Here is a 15,477-nt window from a genome sequence, read left to right as displayed (position 1 = left end):
ACTTGTTTGGATAATGTTAGGTAGGGCTGCAATTTTTATTACCCTTTTATTGGTTGGGTGGCAAATGTAGTCATTAGAAATGACTGTTCTTAAAATGAATGGGATCTAATCTCTTAAAATATCCCATCATGACAAATTAGATAAAGAACATGACTGAAATTCAATTAAGCTTGACCATCTAGACAACCAAAGGCAAAGAACTAATATCCTATTTGGACATCTTGACTAATTGAAACAACTGGACAACATTTAGGATCCATACTATTTGCTATATTATCACAAAAGAGATGAATTATGAGTTTCTGTAATTCTTAAAAACCACAGGAACATTTATCTAATTTAATATTTATCTTCAAACTTGATCCATCGTTGTCATCAAGTGTACTCATCAAAGCTGCTTGTAGAAAGTATTGGAGCTTGGATTGGGATCTTTGAGTGAGCCAGCTGAAACTTTCACCATAAGACCTTGGTCATTATTGTGGGGTAAACCCTATTCCAGTTTCCTAATAAGAGGGGTTCCTCCTGGCCTCCTATCTATGATGACTTTCCTAAAAAGTCCCCTTGGATCCATTTGTCCTTTGCTGGGAATGATGATCATATTTGTAACCTGAGCTGATGAAAATTTGGATTGAGGTTTTAGGGTGATACTCTGAAGATCAGAGACTGTAACCAGGGCTTTTTGTTCCTTTGACAATGACAAGGTCTTACTCCCCTCATTAGAACTCTATGTCTTTAACTTTCCATTGAGCAGGTTTTTTAACAGTTATCTGCAAGGGTACATCTTGTTTGAATGGTGCAGCCTGAAGTGTTTTATTTCAGTCAGTTTTGGGGGGCAACAAAATTGGGGAGCCTTAGTGGAAGAGGCAGAGGTGGTGGTGATTGTGGTGATGGTGAAGGTGGAGGAGGGGGAAGAGAAAGAAGAGGAGGAAGGAGAATGTAGGCTGCTGAGTCACTGATTCTCAAATAGTGTTCTGAGTTTGAGCAAGATCCTCTGGAAGCTGAACCCCTGAGTGGCATGTTTTATGTTAGTCCTGGCAAGTGAAAAGCTCCAAAGCAAGGGTCTGAGAGGTCTTCAGTGCCTCCTGGAGCTTGTAGAATTCTTTTTCCAACTTGTAAACCTGCTGTCTGAGCCAACTGAGTTCCTGGAAGGTGATATGAGATGGAAATAGGTGATCTTTCAATATCTCTAAATTCTGTGTAATACTGCTCTGGCAACACCAATATAAAAACCACACCTTCTTTGCCTAGAATTTCAATGGATTCTTTAAGCTGGAAAATGAGATATTCCAGGTTAATGTTGGCCAAATTTGACCACAATCTGTATTTGTTCCAGTAAGGGCATCTATCATCTTTTCAGGTGGATGTAGAGTTAGAGATGATGGAGAGGAAGGAGGAGGAAGAGGTGGAATGCAATTATAGGGACCAGCTTTTCTCTTTTTGATGAACATTCTGGCTCTGGCTTTTAACTTCCTTCTTCTCCAGTATTTATGCTTGGCCATTTTTTCTGAATAAGAACCTGAGAAACTAAACAGAGGCTGGACAATGTCCTCTGTGCTTAGAGTCTGTATTTGCAAAAGGGGGCTTTGTATTTTCTTAATTCATGAAAGATATGCAGTTTCTGCTCATTCTAGTCACCTGATTTTGTCTTTCTAAATTCAGAAGGCTCTAAATTGCTGCAATTTTCAGTGGTCAGACACCATTTTTATCATTCATCTCCACACTTCACTGACTAGCCAGTTCAGCATCATTAAATATAACATTTCTATAATTTTTATAGCAATTAATTCTTCATCTTTATTCTTATCATCATCATCATCTTCATCATCATCATCATCATCATCATCATCATCATCATCAGTAGTAGCAGCAGTAGCAGCAGCAGTAGTAGTAGCATTTCTATAAAGGGTCTTTCATGGAGATATTCTATCTAGCTTACCTCCTCTTTCTGTCTAATTGAGTTTCACATTCACTCTGTATCAGTATAAATGGATTTCCAACTTTTTAAAGCTTTCTTTCCCTTTCTACTTATAGACTTTGATTAAAGGCCTAAAAACTTCCAAGTTGAATCTCTCAGTACATTTATCTAATACTTTCTTTCATTTCTATTTTCTTGATGCCTTACATCTTTTTTTTCCAATCATAGCTCCAGGCAATTATGTAACTGAATTTGATTGTAAAAACATTTACCACCAATCAAAATTAAACTTCAGGATTCAAGGACAATCCTTCATTTGTCCCCAAGTAAAATACTTTCAATTTAATTTCTATTTTAATTTCAAGATGTCCTTGATTTTATTTTACTTAGGCAATTAGATTCTACAAAATTATTCACAGCCTACAATTTTCCACTTTCAAAATATTTCTTATTGTTCTAAATTTACATTTGTCTTAAAAACTAGCCTCTGAGTTAGTTGTTAATACTTGTGCTAGGGATTCTCAAGCACAAGATGAAGCTTTGAAACTTCCAAATACAAATTAGCTCGTCCCTTTGTTTTTTTTAATGGAGACCAAATTTTTAGACTGCCTTCAGTTCAGTTTAGTAAAAAATGAGTAAGATTACCCTTTTCCTTTCAGTAAAACAATAGCAAAAATTTCTGGTGAATTGAATGGGAAGAGAGAGAGTAGGAGATGTTTGAGTGTTGTAATGTTGTAATGCAACTTCCATAGTCTTCACTTTTAATGGTCCAGAATCCATTAACTTATTTCAACATATATATTCACCGGTACTTCTAAAATAACTTGGAAATACATTTTAAGCAGATTACATTTCAGGTACAATTTAACCTCTAACTACTTTGCCATATTACCAAATGTCTTATTTGGCTATAAAATTTATTCAAATGGGGAAAGGATCTCTTATCTGTTTTACCCTGCATTTCTAATTTGGCTGGATTAGGGACCCAGAGATGAAGCTCTCTTGAATTTTGAAACTTTAGCAGAAAAGTTTTTACTTTTTGGTTTTTTTTCTCCTTTTTCCTTTGGCCTTTGATCAGGCCACAAGGAAAAAGTCAACAGGACTTAGACATGATATAAACAATGCTAATAGAATATACTCTACACTACATAGAATGCAAATACTCTTTTGAATAATGAATGAATGTGAATGAATACACCCTTACAATTTGATCAGTTTATTGAAACCCCCATCATCTATCCATTACTGACTAGGGTTTTCATTAGTTTATCAACTTCATATGTGATACAGGGTATAGTGTAAGAAGAAAGGCAACAAGGTCATTATGGCTAGGTCTTAGAGTTCATGAAGTAAAGTATAAGAGGATTAGAAATCAAATAATCAACAAGCATTTTAAAAATTTAATTAATTAATGCTTGTTATTTTAAAATTCCTAGGATCTCCCACCTTCCCCATTCCTCCTTGTAATAGGGGAAGCACAATTTAACAATAAAACATATATGTGTGTATATGTGCATATATATATATATGTATAATTTGTGTTTCTGTTATATCATTATATATATATATATTTATCATATATTTCTCTGGAGATGGACACATAGAAGTCATTCTTCAAACAATATTTCTGTTGCTATATAGAATGTTCTCTTTGATCTGCTCATTTCACTTTCATGTAGGTATTTCCATATTTTTAAAATTAGCCTGCTCATTGTTTCTTATGGCTCAACAGTATTCTATCGTAATCATATAACACAACTTGTTCAGCCAATCTCCTCAATTGATGAGCATCCCCTCAATTTCTAGTTCTTTGCCACCACAAAGAGAGCTGCTAGAAATATTTTAGAGCATATAAGTTCTTTTTCTTTTTACCTGATCACCTTAGGAAATAAAATCCTATTAGTGGCATTGCTAGGTCAAATGGCATACACCATTTTATAACTCTTATAACTAATAATTCCAGATTCCTCTCTAAAACGGTTGGATCAGTTAGTTCACAAGTGATTTGGTGTCCCCTCTAATATTTGTCATTTTACTCAACAAGCATTTTTAAAATCATTTACTACATCTTAGAAAATAGAGCTAGTACTTGAGATACAAAGACTATGAATAAAATATTCCCAACTGGCCAGGACCTTACATTTTAATGGGGGAGACAATGAAATATATTAAGTATACATAGAATAAATATAAAGAGAATAATATAATTTATGAGTACAAATTAGTTAAATATTAGGTAGTTTCAGTGGGAAAGCACTAGGAGTTGATGGAATCAGCAAGAGTAGGCAAAGGGCAGCCCTTACTCAGAGTAGGAGCTATACACAAATCTTAGGATTGTAGAATTATGTTAATACTCATTCAATCCATAGATGAGCTATTATTAACACTTTCTTAATTGCCTCACACTATGTTAACTGATGGGGGGCAATAAAGACAAGAATGAAATAGTCCTTCCTCTTAAAGAGGTTAAACTGTATTGAGAAGATACATATACATAAATAATTATACAAAAATAAATTCAGGGTAATTTTGAGGTGGAAGGTACACCTAGGAGAAAGAAATCAGTTTTCTTTAGAAGGCAGAGCAGAGTTTGTCGAAGAATTGTATAGACCAATAAGTGCACTGGGAATTCAGGGGAGGCTAAGAAAAGCCATTTTGGAAGGGTAAGGGAACAGAAGGGATGCATGAATTATGTGCTCAGACTCAACCTTGACTCAACTAACCAACTATTAATTGAATGTCCATTAAGAAGTAGATGGAGAATTTAAAAGTAGGATAGAGCTGCATTGTCCAAGGGCAAATTCTGTCACTGCCTACTTGGGCCTCAGTTTCCTTTTCTGTAAGATGAGGGGGTTGAAGATGACCTCTAAAGACCTTTCAGCTCTAATATTCTAGGATTCTAAATATTCCTGTTTTCCTCCGTACATATGCTCACATCTTTCTTCCCCATTCTAGGCTGCTCCCACACCCGCTTCCCAGGGTCAGCCTGCAGAAAGCTCTCCAGCCCTCTCCTTTGAGCCATGGAGGCAAACCGCGAGGGGTTGCTGCTGGTGGGAATTCAATAAACAACTCAGCTGAGTAGAATCTATGCACCTCAGCTCCTAGGCAGCTCAAGAAATACAGGACTGAGCATGCTCCGGAGGACCGGGCAGCATTCGATTGCAAGTAGAGGAAAATTTTGCACTGCACAGGGCAGCCAGAAGGTGTTCTGGCTTGGAGAGCCCGCCAGCCTCCTGCCTCTCCTCTCTCCGCCCAGTTGCTGGGGTTTTTGCCTCTGGCTCCTGTCCCAGTGCCATCCCTCTCTGGTTCCCTCTTGCGACAGCTTCTCTCCCCAGCCCAAGGCGACTGTGGCAAAGGCTGACTCCCCCCCAACCCCCTTCAGTTCCCCAATCTCCCTCTCTCCAACGCATCAGAGCTTGCAGGGACTTTAATCCTGCCTAGCCACACCGGACAGCAGGCAGGAGCCCTCGAGCTATAAGCCGCGGCACGAATCCTAGAAGCCCAGGTCCAGGCAGCCCCCGGAGCCGGCTGCAGGCTGCTGGCTGCTGGAGGCAGCTGTGTCTCCTTGGAGGAGAACAGGAGGAAGAGAACCGGGAAGGCTAGGAGAGGGAGCGCAAGAGGTGAGCCCAGCAGAGGAAAGGGAGAGCGCGTGCGCTTATTATTATTGTTATTGTTGTGCGGGGCCGGGAGGTGTTTGGTGAACCAAGGGGGTTTGGAGGGTTAATTTCCCTGCTTCTCGCACCACAGTTCGGCGCTGTGACTGGAGTCCGGGCTGGAGCAGCTGTTGCGCCGAGAGGGTGCAGCTGCTGAGTTTGATAACCATAGCAACCACATCAGCACCGCCAGCATCCTCCGCGCTCCTCCTCTCTCTCCTCCCCCGGTGGCGGCGGTGGGGACAGAGCCTCGGGATCTCACCGCTGCCTCGGACTGCAGTCTGCCGGCTGCTTTGCCTCTTCTTCTTGGGGCCTCCCTATTCTCCCTTCCTTCCTCCCTTTCGTGGTCCACCCTGCTGGAGCCTTTTCGCTAAGAGAAAGGGAGAGAGGACCTAGAAGGGAGAGTGCACTGGGTGGCTGGAAGAGTTGACAGAGGTGCACTGCAGAGGGACGTTACAACCCAGGTGAGAGAGCGCGGGAGCTAGGTCCTTGGTTGTCAACTCTTCCCTCAGGTACGATGTTGATTGTTCAAGCCTGTTGGAGAGTTGGATTGGTTTTTCACAATTTTGCTGGAATGTAGACTCAGTGATTCTTTTATTTTTTATTTTATTTTAATTTTTACTGTTTCACCTAGTCTCTTTCTTTACCTTCCTCTACCTCCTACCTACTCTTGGGGAGATTTCTAGAGAGAATCAGTGAACCTTACATGTACTAAGTGAAGGAGAAACTGCTCTCACTCTTGAAGTCTTGGAGGGAGGTTGAAAGAGCTGGGGACCATCGTGGGAAATCAAAAGGTGCTAGCCTAGTGCCAGCTTGGTATCCCTTCCTACTCTGGAGTCCTACAATCACCCATGTTCCTCACAGCCTAGGAACCCAGGTTCTGTTCAGATGATCTTTGGGACAAATGCGTTATTGAGTGTTTGAGGATGGACAGAATAGGACAGGGAAATTCAACTTGATTAGTTTATGCAGAGACCAAACCTAGATCCAGATTTATACAGAGATCAAACCTAGATCTAGTTTATACAGAGATCAAACCTAGGTCTAGAGGTGTGTGTGTGGTGTGGTGTGGTGTGGTGTGGTGTGGAATAGAGTTCCACTGCAGACCTCTCAGAGCCCATGGAGAAGTGATTAATCCCCACAAAGCACATAGATACCCATGGATTTCCTTCTTTCTTTTTGGCATACTGACTTTGGTTCAGATTGGGTTGGCCCAGAAGTTGAGGGCAAGTGGTGAACTATTTGCTATGCAGTGACTGCAGGGAGGTTTTTTCCTGAGTAAAAGGAGTTACGGGCATTTCAAATATTTTTTTTTTTTTTGCAGAAGAAAAAATAGACGTCAGCAGCCAAACCATCTTCCTCCTTTTCTCCATCATCCTTTACTCCCTTCTGTTCCCACCACCCATTATTATTCATCTCACAGATGGAGTTGTACCTGGCCATAATGACAATTAGCATCCTAATAATAAAGGCACCAGTCATTGGTAAATTTTCTTCCTGATGCAAATAAATAGGTACCACTTTAGCTGATTAGGAAGGCATTGTTCTTGCCCAGGTTCTGGGCTCTTGCTTCCATTGGCATCAAGTGGTATGGCCAAGTGTAGTTATAGCCATGTTGGATGTACACTAGGGTAGACTATTTACAATGTCTGTTGTCAGAGAGGAGCATCAAGGCAAGGACTGTTTTTCCCCCTCTTCATTTCCACATCCAGTGCATCTTTGGTTTGGGTCAGTTCAAAACAGTTATAATTAGATAAAGGCTTTGCATGTGAAAGTTCTTTGGTATAATTCACTTCAACAAATGCTTATTAAGTACCTACTATGTGCAGGACACTGTACTAGACTCAAGTGTATTTCTCTGTGGTATATAATATGTGGTTTCTCTTCTCTTTTTATAAGGTTACACCTATATAAAGCTATTGTTAAAAGGCAGTACAAATGCTCATATAAGCTTTTCTTGGACCCAAGTGTCTATTACAGTTATATCTTGAAAACAACAACAAAATTGCATTCTTTAAAAAAAATTGAATCATTAAACAGCCTATATATTTAAAGAGAGTAGAAATCTGAAGTTACTAAATTATACTTGGAAATTGACTTTCTTTTTTTTGTGTGATGGGAAAATACATACCTTATTTGTGTGAGAAAAAATCCTTTAATCTTTTATTCCTGTAAACAATTAAAAGTCAAGATCTTTGGCATTAACTGCAGTGTGGCATTTAGACTAGTTTGTGAGCAATAGTTCCTGGTTGCTAGAAAGTTGAGTTAAAAGGATTTTTGAATCATTGTTTTAGGACTGTAATGGAATTTAATGATCCTATAGTATAATCATCTCACTTTACAGATAAAGAAACTGAGATCCAATAAGGTATAGTGGTCTGTCCAAGGTCACACAGGTAGTAAGATGCAGAATCAGCATTTGTCTATGTATTTGTAACTCCAGGCTAACTTAATTGCTAACTATTTAATTTGTGTTCTTCTAGGAAGAGCTCGTACCAATGGGAGAGAGCTCAAAGAGATGCTATCTTTGAATCTTGGGTGTTATTACTTTTGTTTTTCCCCTTGTCTCAGTATATGGCCAACCTAAAGAATATTTCTTTCACACTTAAGGAATATTTTGGGCCATCCACTGAAGAAAAATGAAAAAGAGCAGAAATGACCTCCTTTTCCAAAAATACAGATGCTTGTTTCCCCCAAGTGACTGTCTTAGAAAAGCTGCCACTTTTTATCAGATATATATTTTATGATATTTAAAGGAACTATGGTAAAGATGGTAGATTTAGAGCCACAGGAATAGAGGGAAAAGACTTACTTTGTACCTTGTTACCTTTTTTGACCTTGAACAATTCTCTTCTCCTCTTTAGACCTCAGTATCTCTGTCTGTAATGTGAGAGGGTTGGCTGGACTGGTGATCTTCAAAACCAGTTACATCTCTAAATCCTTTATTAGATATATTTAAAATCCATAATTTAACAAGATGACTTTTAAAATCCTTGTATTTTTTCCTTTAATTTTCTCTTTTACTTTATCCATGGTCTAGAAGGCATGTCAAAAGCCTGTATCCATGAGGTCAATTCAATTTTTTAAAAGGTTTGTTTCCTCAATAATCTTATTTGGAAAAATTTAAACGACCCTCATCTTCTTCTTCATTTAGGTTCATGGGAAACAGCATAGTGCAGGAGAAACATCAAAAGAAAGGAGATTTCAGACCCTTCCTAACTATGTGATCCTGGGCAAGTCACTTAACCCTCATTGCCTAACCCTTAGCATCCTTCTGCCTTAGAAGGCAGAAAATAATGGTTTAAAAAAAAGAAAGGAGACTAAGAAGACCTGAATTCTAACTCAAGTTGTGCCACTAACTCATTGTGTGACCTTCTGACATTGTCTTTTTGAGACTCAATTTTTAAAAACTGTAAAATAAAGAATTGAACTCAATGGTTCTTTAGGTCCCCTCCTGCTCTAATATTCTGAGTCTGTAAATTAAACCATATCTCTGCTCACCAAGTTCAGGGTGTTGGCATTGATAGACAGGGGATAGAAATAAGCTTACAGTTTGTGTGAAGATTTGCCCTTCATTTTGGAATTCTCTTTATTCCTTCTCTCTAAGCTGCTTACCTCCCTGATAGCCCTCACTATTTGAACACGTACTCTTTCCTGGTGTGGATCTCTTTATTTTTCCCCAAGTCTTTGAGAAAGTTGCTAGGGAGTATACTCCATGTAAGCCTGGGAGTTAGGGAACTGACTTCCTACTTTGTTTTATTTCTCCATTGATTTCTAGAATTATAGAATCTCAGCACTGGCAGAATCATCAGGAGGTCATCTTGTCCAACCTCTATTTAACACATAAATTCTCTCTGAAGCCATTCAAAATTTGCTTAAAAATGTCTATTGTTAAGTAATGTTAATAAGATGATGTTTCTTATATTGAGCTGAAATCTTCCCTCTACCATGATAATAATATTCCTAATGATAAAATAACATTTTATAGCTGCTTTAATCACAAAAATCCTTTGAGATATAGCCAGGGAAAGTAGATAGGGTGCTGTACATGAGGTCAGAAAGACCCAGATTTAAATCCTTTCCCATAAAACCTTTCCTACATTTTAAGTGTGACTATATACAAGTCAGTTAACCTCTATAAGCTGTAAAGGTGCTGTATGAATGACAGTTATTGTTAGTTATTGTTAGTAGTAATATCCCCACATTATTGTTTAGTAATTTCAGTTGTATAATGACTCTTCATGAGCCCATTTAGGTGATTGTTGTTGTTGTTTTGGCAAAGATACTGAAGTGGTTTGCCATTTCCTTCTCTAGCTCACTTTACAGATGAAGAAACTAAGGTAAACAGGGCTAAGTGACTTGCCCAGTGTCACATAGCTAGTTAAGTGTCTGAGGCCAGATTTGAGCTCAGAAAGATGTCTTTCTGACTCTGTCCACTAAACCACCTAAATCCTCACTTTCAAAGAAATGAATTCATTAGGGTAAACTGACCTCCCCAAGATTACTGAGCAACTATCCAATCTGAAACTTGAACCATTTCTTTTGGAGACAAAGTATGATGTTCTTTCTTTTATGTGAAATGACTTCTTCCTATGATGTCCATCCCTTGATCTTAGCTTTTCCCTTTGGGGCCATTAATAACAAATTCAATCCACATTACAACTTTTCCCATATTTGAAGAGAGTAGCGATGGTCCCCTCTTCCCTTTTCTGATGCTTTTTTCCCCCCAAGCTAAGCCTAATCCAGTTCTTGTGTGACTTCAGGGGAATTTCTTGGCCTCCTTTAACTCCAGTATTTTTTTTCTTCTTGTGTTCCAAATGTAAGCAATCATCCTTACAGAGTCCCAGTTTATCCCAGAAAGCTATAGTGAAGATTCATGAGACATCTGCAAAACCCTTGAATATTTCTAGCAGAGAGGCCCTATCAAAACAAAATATTATCACTAGAAAATCATTTCCAAAAAACGTTGACTCTGATTTTTAAGAGGGATTCGTAACAAGAGTAAATGAATAAAGTTCCTAGTATTCCTGAGCAACATTTCTGGGCACCACAATGTAAAGGTTTGGACTATGCTCCCTTTGTGCTCCAGGATATGTCTTGGGAATGCAGATGTTTTTCTTTTTCTCTGTTCCCTTCAGGATTACCTTCCTATTCCTATCTTGCTGCATGCTTAAACTGATCTAATTATTCATTATAAATTAATAACTGGGAATTTTTGTGTCTAGAATAATTTTCTTTTTGGTAGGAGTAACATACAGAGGACAGTCTGCTTTGGTTGGATACAGTCATACTAGGACAAGAGGCTACCTGTTTCTTCAGAGAATCTAGCCCTACCAAGCCCCTGTGACACAGTTTGCCTGTAATACCTTGCAGAAGACTGGATGGAGAGTGAAGATGAGGGAGGTGACATCAAGTGAACAAGTGTTTATTAAATACCTATTCTGTATCAGAGACTGCTTAGTGCTGGGGTTAAAAGGAAAAGCAGAAAGACAGCCCCATCTCTCAAGAAGCTCACAGTCCAATAAAGGCAAACAGAAGCAAGACCCAGAAAAAAAGATGGTCCCAGACAAAGATGGAGCCCCTAAAGCATGGGATGGCAGGCTAGAAGACAGTTGTGGGGAAAAAGTTCCACCTACATCCTCAAACTTTGCCTTAGATCAGATAGAATTACTGAGAAAAGTCCCAGTCTCCCTGTTCTAGTTATAGTTATAATTTAATGTGCTTATTTTTTACTACTTGGTTTGGAGAGATCTTTCCCAGAAATGGGATTTTATGGAGGATCCAGGTTAAGATTACAATATTTGACAACTATGAATAACTAGTCCACTGACATTATTGCTCTTCCCTTTGGAAACTCACAGGAGCCCATGAAGACAAGATTCCTTATGGTAGGACATTAATAGAAAACACCACCAAGAACTTTAGATAGACATGTGATGGGAGATCTATGAGAGAACATTGAAAAAAACCTCACAAGATGAGAAGGAATCTACTTGATCCAATATTCGCTGGTGAAGAGCATACCCAACACAATTTATAGAGCACTGGATTTAATTATTGGAAGATCTGAGTTCAAATCCTGCCTAGAACACCTGCTAGGTGATCCTAGATATGTCATTTATCCTCTCATCTTCAATTTCCTTATCTATAAAATGAGCACGATAATAGCACTTGTCATCCTGGGTTATTGTGAAGATAAGATTAGACAATTTATATAAAGCATTTTGCAAACCTTAAAGCACTATATAAATGACAGCTATTTTTATAATGATGATGTTGGTGATGAATTAGGTCACAGATAGATTAATTATGAAAGGAGATGGTTGGTGCTCAATTCACTAAACATCTATTAAGTACTCACTATGTGCCAGGCACTGTGTTAAACACCAAGAATATAAATAAGAAACAGAGTTCTTAACCTCAAGGAGTTTACAGTCTAATGGAGGAAGAACTACACAAAAGAAATCTGAAAAGGGGTAGAGGTGTGACCAAGAAGGATGGGAAGTAGTGTTCTGTTGGGTTGAAGACAAACAAAGCCACTGATGGAAATTTCTGGCAATCTTCACCTGGGAGAGAATGGGGAGTGATGTTCCATGGAATTGAAGCCAAACTAATTCACCAGGTGTTTATTAATAATCTACTATATGCCAAGGATCATCCTAGACACCAAGGAATAGAAAGACAGAAACTAAACAGTCCCTGCCTTTAAGGAGCTTACATTTTATTGACAAGTGACTTTTTTTTGTGGGAGTAACTAATGAAAATTCTCCACTAGGTGTGGGTAAACTTGGACAAGATTTGGAGTTAGCAGATACCTGGATCCAAATCCTCAGTTCCATCACTGATGAAAAGCTTTGGCAACCTGGATATCAGTGGCAGGAGTGCCCTCAGTGATCTTTTCATCTGTTATTGTCATTAGGAGATTTCTAGAGATTCAATGTTATAACTCCAAAGAATCACTGTTGGGAATTTTTAGGATAGCAACAAGAATATTTGGGGCAGTGTAGAAAAAAGGGACTATTTTCTAATTCTTTAAATCACTTCTTAGAAACTTAGACTGGGAGATCCTTTAAGCTGATCTTGTTAATTTGCAAAGGAAGAAACTGTGACCCAGCAGTAGAAAGTGATCCAAAATCACAAGAAGTAGCAAATGATACAATCAGGAGATGAACTAACTCCTCTGACCCCAAATCTGTTGTTCTTTCTACAATATTGTAAAGATTTATAGAGGCTAAATTGAATTGTTATGCCAAGAAGTTGTAGAGAAAGACGGTGCGAATCATGGATAGGGCACTGGAATTGGATACTGGAAGACTTGGGTGCGATTTTCACATCAAAAATTTCACATGAGATACATATTAGTTGTGTGACCTCAGACAAGTCAACTAATTCCTCTGTGCCTCAGTTTCATCATCTGTAAAATGAGAGGCTAGATTTTTTTTCTTTTTTTATTAAGAAAAATTTTCCGTGGTTACATGGTTCATGTTCTTTCCCTTCCCTCCTCCCACTCCCCTTCCACAGCCAACATGCAATTCCACTGGGTTTTACATGTGTCATTAATCAAGACTTATTTCCATATTATAGATATTTGCACTAGGGTGATCACTTAGAGGCTACATCCCCAATCATATCCCCATTGAACCATGTGATGAAGCAGTTGTTTTTCTTTTGCTTTTTCTGCTCCCATAGCTCTTTCTTTGGATGTGGATAGTGTTCTTTCTCATAAGTCCCTCAGAATTGTCCTAGGTCATTGCATTGCTGCTAGTAGAGAGGTCCATTACATTTGATTGTGCCACAGTATATCCATCTCTGTGTATAATGTTCTCCTGGTTCTGCTCCTTTCACTCTGCATCACTTCCCGGAGATCATTCCAGTTCACATGGAATTCCTCCAGTTCATTATTCCTTTGAGCACAATAGTATTCCATCACCATCAGATACCACAATTTGTTCAGCCGTTCTCCAATCAAAGGACATCCCCTCATTTTCCAATTTTTTGGAGAGGTTAGATTTTGAAATCCCTTCCATTTCCAAATATGTGTTTCTGTGGTCAGTGTATGTGACTGAGATACCTCTGCTCAGGTTTCTTTGCTAGACTCTCCAATAGGTTCCTAGGGCACTAAGATCTTCCATATATCTAAATCCCCCAAGGTTAGGAAGAAATAAACTAAATAGTATCCTTCCCTTGCTCTAGGGAGAAGGATTACTTTTAGAGTTCCAGAGATGCCTGCAGAAAGGGGGAGTATGGTAAACCTAGGAACTCTTTCCTCTTTTATTCCTGCTCTGCCTAGAGCCACAATCCATTTACCTGTGCAATCAAAAAATCAACAAGAATTGCATTTGTCAAGGACCTACTGATGTGCTAGGCCCTGGGTATATAAAGATAAAAAATGAAACAGTGCCTGTCCTCAGGGAGCATATGGGGAAATACCAGGTTTACTTATGCAAGGTAATTGGGGTGGGGGTGGAACATACTAAACTCCACATAAGTTTCCAGAAAAGTCTTACAGAGTTGAACTGAGCTTTGAAAGAAGCTGAGGGCCCTACGAGGTAGATGTAGTAATAGAATGCATTCCAAGAATGCACAAAGGCCCAGAGATGGGAGAGGTAGTATTATGTGTTTGGAAGGGCAAGAAGGCTCTTTTGCCTGGGCAGTAGAGTACATGAAGGGAAGTAATAAATAATAATCCTTTTCATTTCCCAGGCTTCTTCAAACCTCAACTCTAATGCTACCTTCTACAGCAGACCTTTCTCAGATTCCCAAGCTCTGAGATTTCTCCTTGTCCATTCTTTATGTATCTTGTGTGTAGTTGGTTATTTACAAAGGAAGAATGTGAACATATATTTTTTTTTCTTTTGGAATTCAAATTCCTTTATATCTCCCACCTTCCAAGTCAGTTTTCTTACATCTCATGCCTTTTGTCTCCCACATATTCTTTAATCCAGTGACACTGGCCTCCTTGTTGTTCCTTTGCCAAGACATTCCAACTCTGGGAATTTTGTTTTCTTTTTTGGTTTTAGAAAACGAACATCTTGAGGACAGGGACAATATTTTTGCTTTTCTTTGTCTCTCCAGCATTTATCAAAATTTCTGGCATACAGAAAGCACTTAATAAATGCTTTTTTGGTCATTGACTGAATGGGAAGTTGGAGCCAGGTTGTGAAGGGTTTTAAAAGCCAAATAGAGGAGTTTGTATTTGATCAAACAAATAAGAAACTACTAGACTCTATGAGAGCAGTTGGATGGTTCAGTAATTAGAGTGCTGGGGTTTGGAGTTAGGAAGACTCAATTTCTGAGTTAAATGTAAGCCTCAGACACTCATAAGCTGCGTAACTCTAGACAAGTCACTTAACCCTGTTTGCCTCAGTTTCCCCATTTGTAAAATGAGCTCAAAAAGGAAATGGCAAATCACTCCTGTATCTTTACCAAGAAAAATCCCAAACGGGATCACAAAGAATCAGATATTACTGAAAATGATGAAATAAAATAGCTTTAGGAGCAGGAGTATGGCATGATTAGACTGGTATGAAGGAATATCATTTTGGCAATTGTGTGGATGACGTGAAGGAGAACGGAGAGATCGGAGTCGAGGATATCACCGTAGGATAGCACTGTGGTAAAGGAGAAGAGAGAAGAGTCCTGAGGAATGGACGCCTGGTTGTTGGGGCTGCTTATAAGGCAGTGTTAGGAGAGCCTGGGAAAAAAAGAGCCAGGAATAGGAGGGAAAGGACAGAGACAACATCCCTTCTGCACTTACCTCCTTCTCTTGGTGAGATGTATCTGGTAATTATCAGGAAGGTCTTCTTATCTTGATGGTCTTACCAGATAGCACCATCAATGCTTGGTTTATTGCTTAGAGGGAGAGACACCTGAGGATCACTACTCCATAGCATTCAGAGTTGAGAATAT

General features: G+C 38.9%; 1 pseudogene; it reads right to left on the bottom strand.

Annotated features, from left to right (window-relative positions):
* Window positions 1-375: 375 nt before the first annotated feature.
* Window positions 376-15,477, bottom strand: part of LOC123255698 — a 74,634-nt pseudogene continuing 59,532 nt past the window's right edge.

The sequence above is a fragment of the Gracilinanus agilis genome, chromosome 1 (assembly GCF_016433145.1).
Source record: "Gracilinanus agilis isolate LMUSP501 chromosome 1, AgileGrace, whole genome shotgun sequence".
In the NCBI taxonomy this organism is placed as follows: domain Eukaryota; kingdom Metazoa; phylum Chordata; class Mammalia; order Didelphimorphia; family Didelphidae; genus Gracilinanus; species Gracilinanus agilis.
Note: the sequence above shows the minus strand (reverse complement) of the source record. Positions and strands in the feature narration are given on the sequence as shown.